This window comes from Centropristis striata, chromosome 14 (assembly GCF_030273125.1).
Source record: "Centropristis striata isolate RG_2023a ecotype Rhode Island chromosome 14, C.striata_1.0, whole genome shotgun sequence".
Lineage (NCBI taxonomy): Eukaryota > Metazoa > Chordata > Actinopteri > Perciformes > Serranidae > Centropristis > Centropristis striata.
In genome coordinates this window covers 10,165,483-10,180,894 of record NC_081530.1, presented here as the reverse complement: position 1 = coordinate 10,180,894, position 15,412 = coordinate 10,165,483, and the positions used below count along the sequence as shown (strand labels likewise).

The following is a 15,412-nucleotide window of genomic DNA, read 5'->3' as shown; positions in this document are numbered from 1 at the left end:
AGCAAAAACATATGAATAAGCATATGCCAGAATATTAAGCTTAAAGATAATAAACGTCATCTTGATACATTGCCGGTTAAGTTAATTAATGCCGTCTCAGTCGCTAAAGTTATTGTTTATTAATTTATATGTGTCCATGATGATGTACTATGTGCAACTGTGCCATTCAGAAAGTTATACATTTCTTTATTGTTTTTACAGGGACCGAAAGTCCGCTATTATCCGTTATTGTTATTTATAAATAACTGTTATTGTACTGTAGGCTACTGTAAAATAAAAAATAAAAAATCACAGAACATATTTCCATGATGAATTATGCGCCGCTGCATTTCAGCCAGGATCAGTTAAATATTCAGGTTTAATCCACTTTATGGTTTTTACTTGATAAATCGTGGAGATTCAACCTTAAAGCATCTTCTTCCATTTTCACAAATATGTGTCAGAGTGCTGATGCCAGAGACACATTCATGTCGTGAACTGATTTTGAAATTGCGGCGCTGAATTTATTTATTTATTTTTTATTAAACTGATAAGAACAGATACTACACTTGATCTTAGCCAAAGGGCCGAGAGCGGCGCTGAAGTTAAGCAGGACGTCCAATTACGCAATGACGCACAGCTGCACACTCTGAAGGCTGTCCCATTTGTGCATTACACCAGTCAAAGGAAGGACTCTTGCCTTGCCTTCGGAGGACCCGACTCTGAAGGAAGGATCCTACCAAGGAAGGATCCTTGACATTGGGACACAGCTATTGAACACTTATTCACTTTCCTGCCAAATGTCACACTGCAGTCACTTGTCCTTCCCCGTGTGTCATCTGTCTGATTGTCTCCCCTAATTACCGATTGTGTTCACCTGGTGCTCCCTTCCCTCCATGTGTTCCAATAGTCTGTGTCTTGGGCCCCGTTTACACGAAGGGGAAACCGCAGATATTTCCATGCGGTTTGGCCACTCATTTACACGAAAACCCAGTTTTTTGTCACAGAAAACGATTATTTCTAAAAACTCTGGGCAAAGTGGAGAATTTAGAAAACTCTGGTTATGTGTTGTCGTGTCAACAGTTCTTAGTTTCATAGTTTTTTGAGTCAGCCGTTTTGTTTTTCCTCCTTTTGGACTGATTTTGTGTTCTTTATTATTTTTCTCCCTTTAGTCCTGATCCAGTTTTTCATAGTGTTTTAGTAAAATCTTTTATTTTTCCTACCAGGTTTTGTTCCTCCCTTTTGGAGCGCTTTTTGTCTGTAGGTCTTATTATTTAATAGTTTTCCCCCCGAGAGTTTAGTTTTCTGATTTTTATATTTAGTTTTTAGTGTAGATAGGTTCAAAGTTTTTCCTCCTTTGGAGCAACTTTTCTTTGTTTAGTTTTTACTCAGTCAGGTGTTTCGTAGCCTTTTTCTTTCACTCTGTGAGGACTTACCCTGCTGCATTCTTTGATTAAAGAAACTTTTAAGTTCACCTGCTCTGCAAAAAGAAAAGGCACGTATTGCTGATTGGTTATATGTCATTTTTAAAAGTAGATTAAAAATTGACTAACAATTTATAACACCTGAACTTTGTATACATGTAAAGAAATTATATTACTGCTCATATGTTGTTTTTTGGCAGATTTTTTAATCTAAAGGTTAAAAGAAGTAGATGCCCACTCAAATGTCTTTAGAGTGTAACAGCGCCAAATGGAAAATCACATAATTAGTTAATGGAGACGTCAGCACTGTTGCGGTTGCGGTGCAAAAGGAAACGGACGTGTTTCTGAGGAAAGCCTGAGGCTGAAACACGTCCGCTTCCTCCTGCTGCTGTGCACCAGTAAAGTGTAACACACTCATTTGCAAGTGCTGATGACTTCATTTGCAACTCAAAGAGAGAATAACACATGACACCGGTACATGTTTTATATAACAGATAGTTTTACATTTGTATTAATAATTATATCATCATTTAATTACCCACTCTTTGTTGAAGAAATGTTTGATCTGTTGAAAGAAAAAAGCTCCATGATAAGAATGTAAAAGTAGCAGGAGACTACATCTGGACTGGCCTGGGTTTAGATTTGAGTTGAGAAGGCGTACAAAGTAAGAATTAACACTCTGTGAATGCCGTTAATTTTTGCGAAATTTAACTGTTTATTGTCCGCCGCAAAAATAAAATGGGATTTTCGCCCCTATTATCTAGTGCTAAGCTGTCATGGCTGATAAGATACACATGGAGACAAGGAAATGAGGCAGCAGAATAGATTATGTCCCAACATCATTACCATCCATAGGGGGACGGTGGCGGCAAATAGTCTTATTAATAATAAAAGAGCACATATCTAAAATACAGATTGTTCCCTGATGCGGCCATTCTGTGTTCAGTGCCTGTTCATAGCACAGGGAATAAAGGACCTCTTATATAGGATCCGGCTGGCCCTTGGGATCCTAAATCGATTGCGATGCAGCACACAAATGTCATGCTGCCCACACATTAAGGATACAACACGGAGGAACAAGAAAAAAAACATGTACGAAAATACATGCCAAAAATATACATGCCTCTTCATAAAACATCCACTTAAAAGGGAAAGACTTGATGGAAATAGTTCTACATCCAAGTCTGTAGTGTAAAGCGCTTTGAGTGGTCGCAAAGCGACTAGAAAAGTGCTATATAAGTGCAGGTCCATTTACCATGAAATGATAAATGAGTTAATTCAGTTTCAGTAACAATGAAACACCATAAATGCATATATCAGCCAAAACAGCATTTTTTACAGTTTTGTTTATTGAAAAATACATTACTTCACTGTAAAATACACTGTAATATGTATTTAATGTAATATATATACAAGTCATCACTGTAATTTTTGCATTTATCTTTTGTAAAAAAATAAAAATAAATGCATGCAGCATTTATAAAGTATTTTCTTTTCAATTATATGGCAGAACAGCATTTCTTTTGATGGAAAAACCTTTTATTTATACAGTAAAAAATGGAATAAATTGGCAATCTTAAACATGAAATCAACAGTGCTAATATCTTTTTACCGTAATATTTAAAAAAGTTCAACCGTTTTTAAAACAGTTTTTTTTTTTTTTTACAGTGTGAACACATTCGGTTATTAGGGGAGACAATCAGACAGATGACACACGGGGAAAGTGTGACATTTGTCAGGAAAGTGAATGAGCACATTCCTCCAAATGTTTTTTCTTTAAACTTATGCGTATTTATGTTTTTTTCCTGATTTAACAATATGCAAATTTCCCATAATGTCAAACTAATTAACCCTTTGATGCACAACATATGGACAACCCTTCTAATACACAACATGGGTAAAAAATGACTCATTCATCCAAATTTGATTTAAAATGAAATTACTATAATAATAGTAATTTGTTTCAAATAATTACTTTCCACACTCATATATTTAATATATTTAACATGTTTATGTATCATTTTGTCACACATACAGTGTATCTGGAAGGTATTCACAGCGCTTCACTTTTTCCACATTTTTTGTATGTTTCAGCCTTATTCCAAAATTGATTAAATTCATCTTTCCTTAAAGTTATACACACAATACACCATAATGAAATTTTTGACCCATGTCGTGCATTAGAAGCGTAGCGATACAATAAGGGTTTTTATTCAAAAAGTAAGACATGAAAACAAAAAATGAGGATGTATGATGATCAAAAACAAGTTGATTTAGGAAAACCTGGAATACTGGATGATGAAAATAATTTATTGCAAAGATATAGAAAATTAAAAACTCAGTCAGGTCACTTTAGACCCAAAGGGTTAATAAAAGCACACACGAGTATAGTCCAGTCAGTGTTAGTTTAGTCAACGCCTGCATGTGTGAACTCTCCCCCACAAATTAAACCTCCAATCAGCCGTGGTTTAATTACGCCTGCTGGCAAGTGACCTCCTCCATTCCTTCTTTGTGGTCTCAGGATTATCCATCAGCACACTTCAATATGCTTAGGTAAGTACGTTTTAGCTTCGGCTTATGAAGATGCATTCATTTGACCACAGAGCTAAATTCGTCGATTTGTAATTTGCATCCAGCAGCTGCTCAAATTCTACATCTTTAGGGAAATCTGATTGATCTCCTGGAACCAATACATTTGCTGTCCTGGTAATAATTGATGTGTAGTAGGTGTAGTTAAATATAATCTTCAGAGTAAACAAAGGGAGGTTTTTAGAGAGGAGCCATTGTAGTGTAAATCTGTTGAAAATGTATAGGTAATGTAAGAAATTAATGCATGACATGACCTGGCAAAAGGTAGGATTTCAGTTTTTATGGGAAAGGAAAAACTCATTAGACAAGTCAGCTTAGCATACCTGAAGAGGATGCTCTGGTTGATACGATAACATTAGAATAGGAATCTGACCTCCCAAGTGTGCTCTTATATCAAAAGTGGAACATAACAGGAAATTACAGGACATTGAACTTTAGTTACACAGAAATAATGACGCACGAACCTACAAACTAAAAAGAGAAACACAAGGCGTTGTCTCCTCAGAGTTGTTCTGATCTTTGGATTTGTCTGTGGCTTGTAGAACCTGATAATGTAATAAATTCTTGATAATGTAATAACCCCGATAATGTAATACAATCTGCACTTAAGTCCATTGAAAATGTAATAAAACCTGATAATGTAATAACTTCTCGATAATGTAATAAAGTGCATTTCCCAATACTGTAATACACTTTTTTTTTTTTTTTTTTACCAATAATGTAATAAAGTATAACATTAATGGGAGGTTATGACATTATCAGGTAAGCCTTCATTTCATAAGTCCTGATAATGTAATAATTCCCCAATATTGTAATAATTTAACAGCAGACCACCCATTACTTGGGTTCAAGTGGTGATACTGTGTAGGCAACTCTAGCTCAAGAGCTCTAGCGCCACCAACAGGTCAAAGTTGAATGTTTATTAACTTTTGACCCGTTCATCCGTTTTTCACAAACGAGGTATCCATGACACATGAATGCATTCAACTTTATTACATTATCGGGAATTTATTACATTATCAGGTTCTACAAGGCTTTATTTCGAATCTACCTGGTCGTCAAGTGTTTTTCTTTAAAGATTTTCTATGACACCATTACACATGATTGTTTTTACATCGCTATAATATCATCTGCATCTTTTTGTCTTCTGTTAACTGTCAGGACTGCCCTGTATTGTGTTCTGGTCATGAATAAGTCAATTGTGTGTCTCTTGGCAATTCTGTCAACATGCAAAACCTTGAGCTGTCACACTGATAATGCATGGCAGCTCACACTCATGGGAACAGTGACAGGCTGATTTATTCATTATTTACTGAAACATCTTTATTCCCATATCAATTAAAGAAATGGTTTGACATCTCTGGGAAATATGCTCATTTGCTTTCTTGCTAAAAGTTAGATGGAAACATGAAATCATTTGGTTGCTTAAACTTAAAACAGAGGAAGCAGATTCCCTGCTTTATTCTAAAGGTAATATAATATCTCACTAAGGTTACATTTTTATATTCACTAAAATAAATTGATTAATAATATATAAGTTTAAAGTGGTAATTGACTTTTTGTTTCTGTTTCTGTTACAAAAATTAACCAAAAACAAGCTTAAAATTGTGTTGTTTCGGTCAAAATCACTTTATTCTCCATGCCTCATTTAAAACATTACAAATGTTTTGGAATAATAAAAAGTTTGGAATAATCAGATTGGAAAACATTAATTTCTGCACCCTTTAGTGCAACTATGAAGCCACGATTGATTTTACTGAGACAAATAGTCACATGACAATATATATATAATCTGACACAACAGCAGGCTGTTTACACAGAGCAGAGAGGAGAGGACAGGAGAGGTTGTAAGAAGAAGTTGCAAAATGTAAATATATCAGTATTTATAGCATGTGAAGACCAAGGTTATTATAGTTAACGAAAACTAATGAAATAACGAAAGCTAGAATTGAAAAAACATTTTTGTTAACTGAAATAAAAATAAAAACGAGAGTTTAAAAAAAAAAAAGATCTGAAAATTATTTTGTGGTGAAAAAAACTAACTAAAACTATAGTGAAAATGTCCTTCGTTTTCGTCTTTGTCAACTTTTTTCATACGATTTTTGGTTGATATGAAATCTATTTCATTTATCTGGTTTTATGACTTAATAAACTTATTGGGGCTGAGATGGATCAGACAAAGGAAATAAAGGCAACATTATTGTGACCTTTTTGAATCTGGCACCCAACAAATACCCCATTACAAAAAAACCAAAACTAACACTGAAAACTTATAAAAACTAAACTAAAACTAAGAAAAACTTAGTTAAAGAAAAAGAAGGTTAAAGAAAAACTAATTAAAACTAGCAAACTCACTCTAAAAACGAATTAAAACTAACTGAATTTGAAAACAAAAAATCACAACGAAATCAAAACTAAAACTAATGAAAAATCCAAAACTTTTATAACCTTGGTGGAGTGTTGAATATAGAAAATGAACATCAGAGAAATTCAACTTGTGCTTTTTCACATTTTTTTCAGTCATTATGACTGTATTACACTGCAAAAAGTAATTTTTGTTCCAGCCATGATTTTGCAGATTTCATAGAGCTGCAGGACAAAATACTAGGCCACAGGGAGTTAAATTTCAAAAGGCCCTCAAACAGCCTGAGGCTCAGAGGGTTAACTCATTATTATAAAATAAATGTTGACTGTACAATGTAGTGGATATAGAATAGGGACACCATCTGTGTTTAGTTTGGTTACAGGTAAGTTTTGCTTTAAACATGAAGGCACAAAAAGAGAGAGGCACAAGACAGGAGAGGATAGAGCTTGAGTTGTGCCTGTACTTATAAAGATAAAATAAAAACACGGTGTCTCCAGTTTGAATCCTCTTCATTGCCTCACACATTTTCAGCTGCAGTGCATTATACAGCTTTGCTCTTTCAGATCTTACCCAAAATACACTGCATCACTGTATACCAGAGAGCTTATCACTAACAGGGCAGCTCAGCAACTTAAAGAAAACAACAAAAAGCTTACAGTATCTCCAGCTAGTGAAAGTGGCAGATGGTGGGTTACTGTGGAAAATATCCCAGCAAGAAAAAGAGCCCTGCTGACGGAGGAGGTAAAGCAGGTGAAGAGGTAGAGCGATTCAAATGGTTCATTCTTTTGGTCTTACGAAAGGATAAAACGATATTGGGACGAAATATGGCAGATCTTAAAAAAATAACAGGATACGAGATACCCAAATCTTGTAAGGAACTGTACTTGGGACATTTGACAGGTGATGTTGTACAAAAAGAGGATCAGTATCTAATTAAAATATTGTTATCAGCAAGTAAAAAGCGAATCACAAGACTGGTGTCAGCCAACCCCCCCCGTCCGTCTAGCAGTGGCATAGATGGATTACCGCATGGGCAAAGTGGGCGTGTGCCCAGGGCCCTAGAGCCAATAGGGGCCCTTGGCCTCCATTCAGATTTTTTTTGTTTTTGGTATCGTTTAAAAATATACTAAAATATTGGAATGAATGGGGCTTTGAAAATGTAGTATGATAATAAAATCAATTAAATGCTTTAGAAATTATAACATTAAATCAGTAATGTGTGATGACACAATACGCTGGTCGCTGGGGTCAAAGGTGAAAATAGTGCGTTTTTAAAAAGGAGCAAGGGCGCTCTGTGGATCAGCTAAACGAAAACAGAGGAAAGAAACAGCTGAAACGGCTGAAACCGCACTACGTAACTGGCCGTAGAGGCCAAACTGTTCAGAGAGTTGGACTGTGATTACTTTATCAAGGACTTTTCCTCGGAGAAGGCCAGGACAAAGCCAGTGGTTTAGGTGAGTAGTTTCTAGGACTGTAGTCGGTATCCTAGTGCCGTGTTCGCCCCCCCAGTCGGACGGTCGGTCTGAACACATTAGTGCGATTTAGTGCATTTGTTTATTATTACATTACAACATGACATGTGCCTGTATTTGTGTGTGTAAGTGCGTCTGTGTGCGGCGGCCAGCGCGAGGGAGAGAGAGTATTAATGGGACTCTGGATGCGCTGGTTGATAGTTTCTTTTTTAAACATAGGTGGTTACCTATATTTTAATTAATACTGCAAGGGCTGGCTATTTGAGCTTTCTGTCTCTCCCATAATATATATATTATCCTGTACATGGTAGGTGCCAAACAAAACAGACCTAAACTGACAGTAATGTTGTGTGGTTGTGTGTGCTGGTGTTGTTACGTGCGTAATGGAAAGAGCGCCGTTGCACGCGCACATAATGCGTGTGTAGACAGGGGCTCGTGGTCATGATAATCTGTCTATGTGTATATTGTCCTGTACGTGGCAGATGGCAAACAAAACAAACCTAAAATGACTATTTTGTGTGGTTGTGTGTTGCCCAGTGTTGTTATGTGAGTAATGGGAAGAGCGCCTTTGCGCGCACACTGTTTGCATGTGTAGACAGGGGCCCGTGTCGAGTTTGTGTCCAGGGCCCGTGGTCATGATAATCAGTCTATGAGCAGTGGGCGTGCACTGTGGAAGATATTGATGTGATGGAGAGACTTACGCACAAACTGAGACTCCAAGAGTCACAATTTGATGACAAATGGGAAAAATGGACAAATTATAGAAGACAGGAAGAGGACGCCACCACTTCTACTACTGGACAACAAGGACATGTTGATTAATTGCAAGGTTGACTTATGTATAAGTCTTACACACACCCACCCTATTTTTTTTATATATGACGTCACTTTAGAGAATATTCACACGTTTTATCCCTCCTAGCACATGGCATGAAATAATCTTCAACTTTAAAAACAGAGTCTGTCCTGATTGAATTGTGTTGGTTAATTTCACTGAGGCAGTCTGTGCACAGCTCTCCCTTTATCTGTGTGCATGAGAGATTTATCTCCTGATAGCTCACTTGTTATAATAATCTTGTTATCATAATGAATATGCTGCTGAGTTAGTCTGGTGGCAGGATGTGCTTCTGCTGTGGATGCTCGGTGTTTGCTGTTGTTTGACCTGTATGTCTATCCTTCCTTGCATCCATCCATCCATCCATCCATCCATCCGCCTCTTTTTCTTAAGGAAGCTCAGATTTCTTGACATCTGTAATAAGATGCTGCAGATGTTTTATCAGTCTGTGGTGGTAGTGTGTTGTTTTATGCTGCAGTCTGCTGGGGAGGCAGCATCACACACAGAGGTGCAAGGCGGTTGGACAGACTGGTCTAAAGAGCTGGTTCTGTGGTTGGAGCCAGGTTGGACAAACTGGAGGAGGTGGTGGAGACATGCACTGTCAAGATGTTCCAGGCCATCCTGAAATACCCAGATCATCCATCCAAAAACTCTTTGCTGCTATGAAACACGCTGTCCTCTAGTTAGCACATGATTAAGAGTTTCTGTGAACGTTGGTGAAAGCTGCTGTTAGCAGTGAACCACAAACGAGTACCTACCTCAAAGACGCCGAAGTTGGTCGTAGGAGAATCACCGTCAGAGTGTTTTCCTCAACTTTTAGAACTATTCTGGTGAGTTAGCTTAGCTCAATTAGCACTATCATTGCGGTTCAATGCATTGAAAAATAAATAAATAACCAGTCAAAATAGTTGGTAGATGTTTAATCATAATGGTGGTGTGTTTTTCATAATATTGTGATGATGTGATTGTTTTATATTGATTATTTTGATGAGTGGCACTTGGCATTTACGCATTTTAATCACACTTATTTTTGCACCGCGGAACGTTTCTCACTGGATGAGTTTCAGGCGGACCGATAATACTGGAGCACCAACTAGCGTTCATGAGTTCAGACAACAACAAACCACAGTGAACATGAAGGAATAAGCTGATGAGACTGCTTTGGTTGGCCCCGTGGATGATGGGACATTTTGTTACAATAAACCAACAGATGGAAGCGTCGATAAGAGCATGGTTGTGTTGCTATGCAACAAGGAATTCACATCGAGCCTCAAGTATCACCTCAATGCAAAACATATAGCAGCTAGCAGCTAGTGTGGTAGCTAGCGTGGATTGTGTTTTACTTAAAAAACCAAAGTCTTATAGTTTACAGAAGGTCTACCTACCTATAGGCTACCTGGATTTATGAAATGTATTATATTTCTAAATATGCTATTGCTACACTTAATGGCAAAAATTGCACTGGTCTGTTGGACCAGTTGGAAAAATAAACAATATTTTTGTTGCTTGAGCTTATGTATTAAGTCATTATTCAATGGTATACTAAAAATACATGTGAAAAAAATTACTTCTCACTGTTCTCAGGTCAAATATTTATATGCGATTAAAATGCGATTCATTTCGATTAATTAATTACAAAGCCTCTAATTAATTAGATAACGTTTTTAAATTGAGTCCTGGCCCTAATATGTATATATATATATCTATATATATATTTCTTTAAGCTTCTTAAAGAAAGGAGACTTACTGTGAGCAATTATGACTTGATATAATAAGGATAGCAAGGCTGTTTTCTGACACAGACAAAATGTAAAAGAGTTGGTTGAAATGACATTAGCTGTTCTGTAACTGTGAGTATCTTTCTTTGTCATGTGTGAACCTGCAAAGTGTAAAACCACTCAATATTGTTATACAGCATAACTCATTACTGAGAGAGAATGTAGATGAAAAAAGGAACATTTGCACATGAGAAACATAATAATGCAAGCTGGGCGATTTCATTAACTGAACCTTTTGTGGTGTGTGAGTCTCTTTAGAGGGACCCATTAAGCGGTATGTTTGAGAGAGTAAGAGAATAATCAGGGTAGCACAACAGGTAGCCAACACTGTCAATCAATGTCACAACAGAGAGAAGAATCAGTGAATTGATTCTATGTAATCATCAGCTTCAGATACCTTTTCATCACTGTCTTCAAAAGACGTAGAAATAATGTCACAGTCTGGCAGGATGATAATGTTCCAGCACCTTTAGCTGCACAATCTTCTTTTTTCTACAGAACCCAAAAACTCTGCTCAACCCTTTTATTACACACTATTACAGATTTAACATTTTTTTCCCCTCCATATTCTCTCTGATCTTGACTTATAATATAACATAATGGTAATGAACCACATTTTAATAACACAGCTCTTACAGGGTTACAGAAAAAAAACAGATAGAAACCAGTTACAAAAATATAACAACTATAAATGAACAACAGAGTGATGATTAAGCAATAACAACATGGGAGGCCACCAATCAGAGCAGAGCAATCAACTGCAGCTGCTCCTGTGACATTTGACGCCAATGAGAGAGAGAAAAACAGCTGAAAGATCCCCTCAAACAGAAAGCATTTTTGGCCAAACCGTAGTTCCTATCATTAAACCAACTTCACTTTGAGCATCCTGAGTCCTTCCTGAATTTCAACATGTTTTTTTTAAAAAGAAAAATGGAGAAATTGTTTTTTTAGAGCGATCAGAAGAAACTGGTACCTCTGCTTTCCATTTGTTCCTCCATCCAATCTTGTCCGCTTATCCGGGGGAGGCAGACTAAGCAGGGCATTTTTCATTGCCTTCAGGCTCAGCTCCTTCTTCACCATGACGGTCCAGTTCAACGCCCGCATCACTGCTGACGCCGCACCAAACCACCTGTCCATCTCACGCTCCGTTCTACCCTCACTAGTGAACAAGACCCTGAGATACTTGAACTCCTTCGCTTGATTGTTTCCAAATGTATTTTTAACAATTTTTTCCCTTGTCCCTCTCCTCTCTAGCTATGATGTCATCCACTCTAGCCTCTCTATAAGGTTTTTGCCGAATAATCTGAAAACCGTTTGCCGAAACGATTAGAAAAGTCATACCGCGCTTGTCATGGCAGAGCCGGTCGATGTGATACCTTTTTAGAGTATGTGCGACGAAATCTCCGGGTGTATCTCCAGTAGTCGACCGGAAAAAAACCCGGAAGAAATGGAAGAATAAATAGGAAGAAGCCCAGTATATAGATAGTACAGATAGTATATAGCAGTGGTTCTCAAATGCGGCTACGCGTACCCCTGGGGGTACGTGAGATTTTAAAATATACATTTAAATAAGTAGCGACTCTTTTTCACTCTGGCTGGATGAATCCACAGATGGAAATGCATAACTTGTTGCTTTTGTGAGGTACGTTGATACTGACAACATTTTTGAACACATACTCTTTTGCAAAAGTTTGGAGGAGAAAACAACAGGAGAGGACATATTTGATGTTGTCAATGCCGCTTTCTGTGAAAGCACTCTTTTTTTTTTCTTTTCAACCAAAAATGCTTTGCCCTGGTTAGGGGGTACTTGGCCGAAAAAATATTTCACAGGGGTACATCACTGAAAAAAGGTTGAGAACCACTGGTATATAATGTGCTCTTAAAAGCCCACTCAATTAAACAGTATATAAAATGGCCGGGGAGGGATGATAAAACCCAGCAACATTAAATATTCATCAACACTTTACTTAGATATTCAGCAACAGATGGTTTAGAGATTATTTGTAAGATTTCAAAAGCTTATTAGTTTTCATAGTATCAGTAGGGTATGTGAATCTTAGCTAAATCTTATACCATTGGAAAGACTGTTTATTTCCCTTTTTAATGGTGCTACTTTGTAAGGAACATGCATTTGTGGGATGAGCAGTAGAGCTGGGTATGTGGATTGCGCTCGTTAAAATTTTTGTCAAATCTTTGTTATGACACTTTTTGTGCATAGTTTACATACACAAGCTATTTATCTCCACTTAATCGAGCAGTGAGCAGTGTAACATTAATTTTGCCAAAGCCCAAAAGTAAAAAATCAAGTAGAATTTTACACAAGATCCATCTTCTAGTTTGATTAATGTTTAAGTTAAATTTTTTAAGAGTTTGAAGCATATTTCTAAAGCAAAAAACCTGTAACATTTAGTTCCTTCTTTATTTGTCCCATTATAGATTTTCTCAGTTGCTTTGATACATTCCTCCAGTCATCCTTATTTCTCTAAAGAATTTGTACAGCACCACGTAATAGATTACCTACAAAAGCCTGAAACTTTCTCAAAAGATGTATATTTTAATGAACTGCCATTAAAATTTCAGTTGCATCAGACTGAAAAGTCCTTGTGTTATTATTTATAACAAGATGGATGACATGCTGAGTCATTATGTCTATATAACTGTACTTAATAAATATTTTCTGATGTAAACTATGACGCAGGTTATTAAATGCACAAGGCTGCACTTTGTTTGTACAGTATTCATCAGTTCTCACAGTACAAAGTTATAAATTACTGTGTGTGGAAGATTGATTGCAAAAGACTGGCCAGGATGAACATTTATGCCTGTAATTTGTTAAGATCAAGATTAAAATTTACTTTACTAGTTCCAAAACGGGGACATTTCCAAAGTTACAGCAGCAGAGGGGATAGCAAAATAACAATAAGTAGTAAACAGCAGAAAAGTATTAGCAAATAAACAAGTAAAAATATAAAAAAAGTATTAACAATTTACAATTTAAACAAGTAGAAATATAAAAAAGTATTACTTTTTTTTGTAATTGATTTTTTATTGACATTCAGAATCAGACATTTACAATGTATACATCATGTGAGCATACTTCTTGCATCTGTTGTCTGCCGTAAATGCCGAAATAATATTTTAGTTTATATATCAAGTAATGAGAAGAAAAACAAACAATCATAACAACAACAACAACTAAATTAAACAAAAAACTATGTATCCACCCCCTGTAGTTGTTATAACTCCAGAGGAAACACAGAAAACACCACATCATTATTATTCTATTAATTTCTCCCATTTTGCAATGCATTCATCCAGTATGTATCATCTAATTCATAGATCTCATTCAATATTTATCCAGCTTACTATGACATGCTACTATTACAAGTAGCTCATGCATTATACATTATAATGTTACAACAACGTCCAACATACTCACAAAGTTATTTCAATCAGGAGAGACTCTCAGGAGAGAGAGAGAGACTTTTAAGATGATGAATATTTATTCAGATGTGCACAGAGGGATGATTGATGTGAATCACTGTGACGGTTGTATTTTAAGGCGGTGGTGAAGCTGTAGAGAAGAATAGAAGTTCCCCCCTATAGGGTTGAGACTCTGGTGGTGGAAATGAGATGTAGAGAATGCTGATGATCTGGATGTGTTGGAGATTGACTAGTGTTGACCTTGACTAGAGCACTAGATGTGATGAGGAGTGGACTTCTGATGAACTCGACTGAGCTGCTCAATGTGATGAAGATTGATTTCTGATGAGTTCGACCTGGGCACTAGACTTGATGAGAACTGACTTCCGAAGACCTCGACCTGGTCGCTGGACGCCATGAATATGTGATTGTAAAAACACGGTGGTGCATTGGGAAGGGGTGTGGCTTTTGATTCTGGCTTGGGGCCCTGAAATGTACACTGTAAAACTTTTTTTTTTTGCTTTATTGACAGTGATAGATAGAAAGGGGGTAATAGAGGGGAAGACATGCGGTAAAGGGAGTTCAGGCCGGATACACCTCTACTGTATTATAGAAATACAGGTCCGTTTACTGACAAACTGTCTCGTAACGCAGAAAAAAAATAGCATGACATTTAAATGTTTAACTCTAAATTATGTTACAACTAATCCATCTAAACTCTATATTAGGATTGCTGGAAAAACAACACATTGTGATTATTTCAGCCCAGACAAAAAAGAAATAAAATAAAACTTGTCTTCTTTTCGAAAATAATGACTTTATTTTCCTGACATGCTCAGCTGAAAACGTCCTGAAAAAAAAAATATAATTTTGATCGTTGGAATGCCTGAGCAATCATGATAACTCCCACAATGCATTGTTTTCACGGCAATATACTGTACAATCATAATACAGCAAGTTACTGTTCCTGTAATTTGACTGTAAATTTACAGCAAAGTCTTACAGTGTAGCTTTTCTTGAGCTTACTCCAATAGTCAGTCCAGGTTAATTGGCAACCTGGCTGGGGTGAATCATGTCATCTCTCACCCTATTTCATTATTGGCTTCACTTGATTTTGGACTATATAAATAATTGACTTGACCTTGCTTCACAGTGTATTGACCTATGAAATGGATAAATATGCGTGACAGTGATAAATCGCATTAAATACTCGCAAGGCTGGCATACATCAATATGTACAGGTATACATACAGTATATAATATATACTGTATGCTTATTATTATATATACTGTATGCTTATTATGCTTTGTGTGTTGATGAATACTGACTGCTGAGTGGTTCTACTTTGCTAACAAGCAGCTCTAGTGAAACACTAATGCTGGGCTTACACCAAACGATTTCCCCAGTCCCAGACTAAAAAGTGAAAGTCTTTAGTAAATCTAGGAGTTTTACTGGAGTCACGGCGCTCCCGTCATCTCCATGGTTAAGTTTAAGTTAGTAATCTGCTCTGTTTCATATCAGTCTTTTCCTAGTCCTGGGTTTGTCG

At 36.7% G+C, this 15,412-nt stretch overlaps 1 non-coding gene across 1 annotated transcript; it reads right to left on the bottom strand.

The window, feature by feature from the left end:
- Positions 1 to 393: 393 nt before the first annotated feature.
- Positions 394 to 580, bottom strand: LOC131985670 (U2 spliceosomal RNA). The gene has a single exon (XR_009395652.1). It is a non-coding gene; the product is annotated as a U2 spliceosomal RNA (small nuclear RNA).
- Between the last annotated feature and the right edge of the window lie 14,832 nt (positions 581 to 15,412).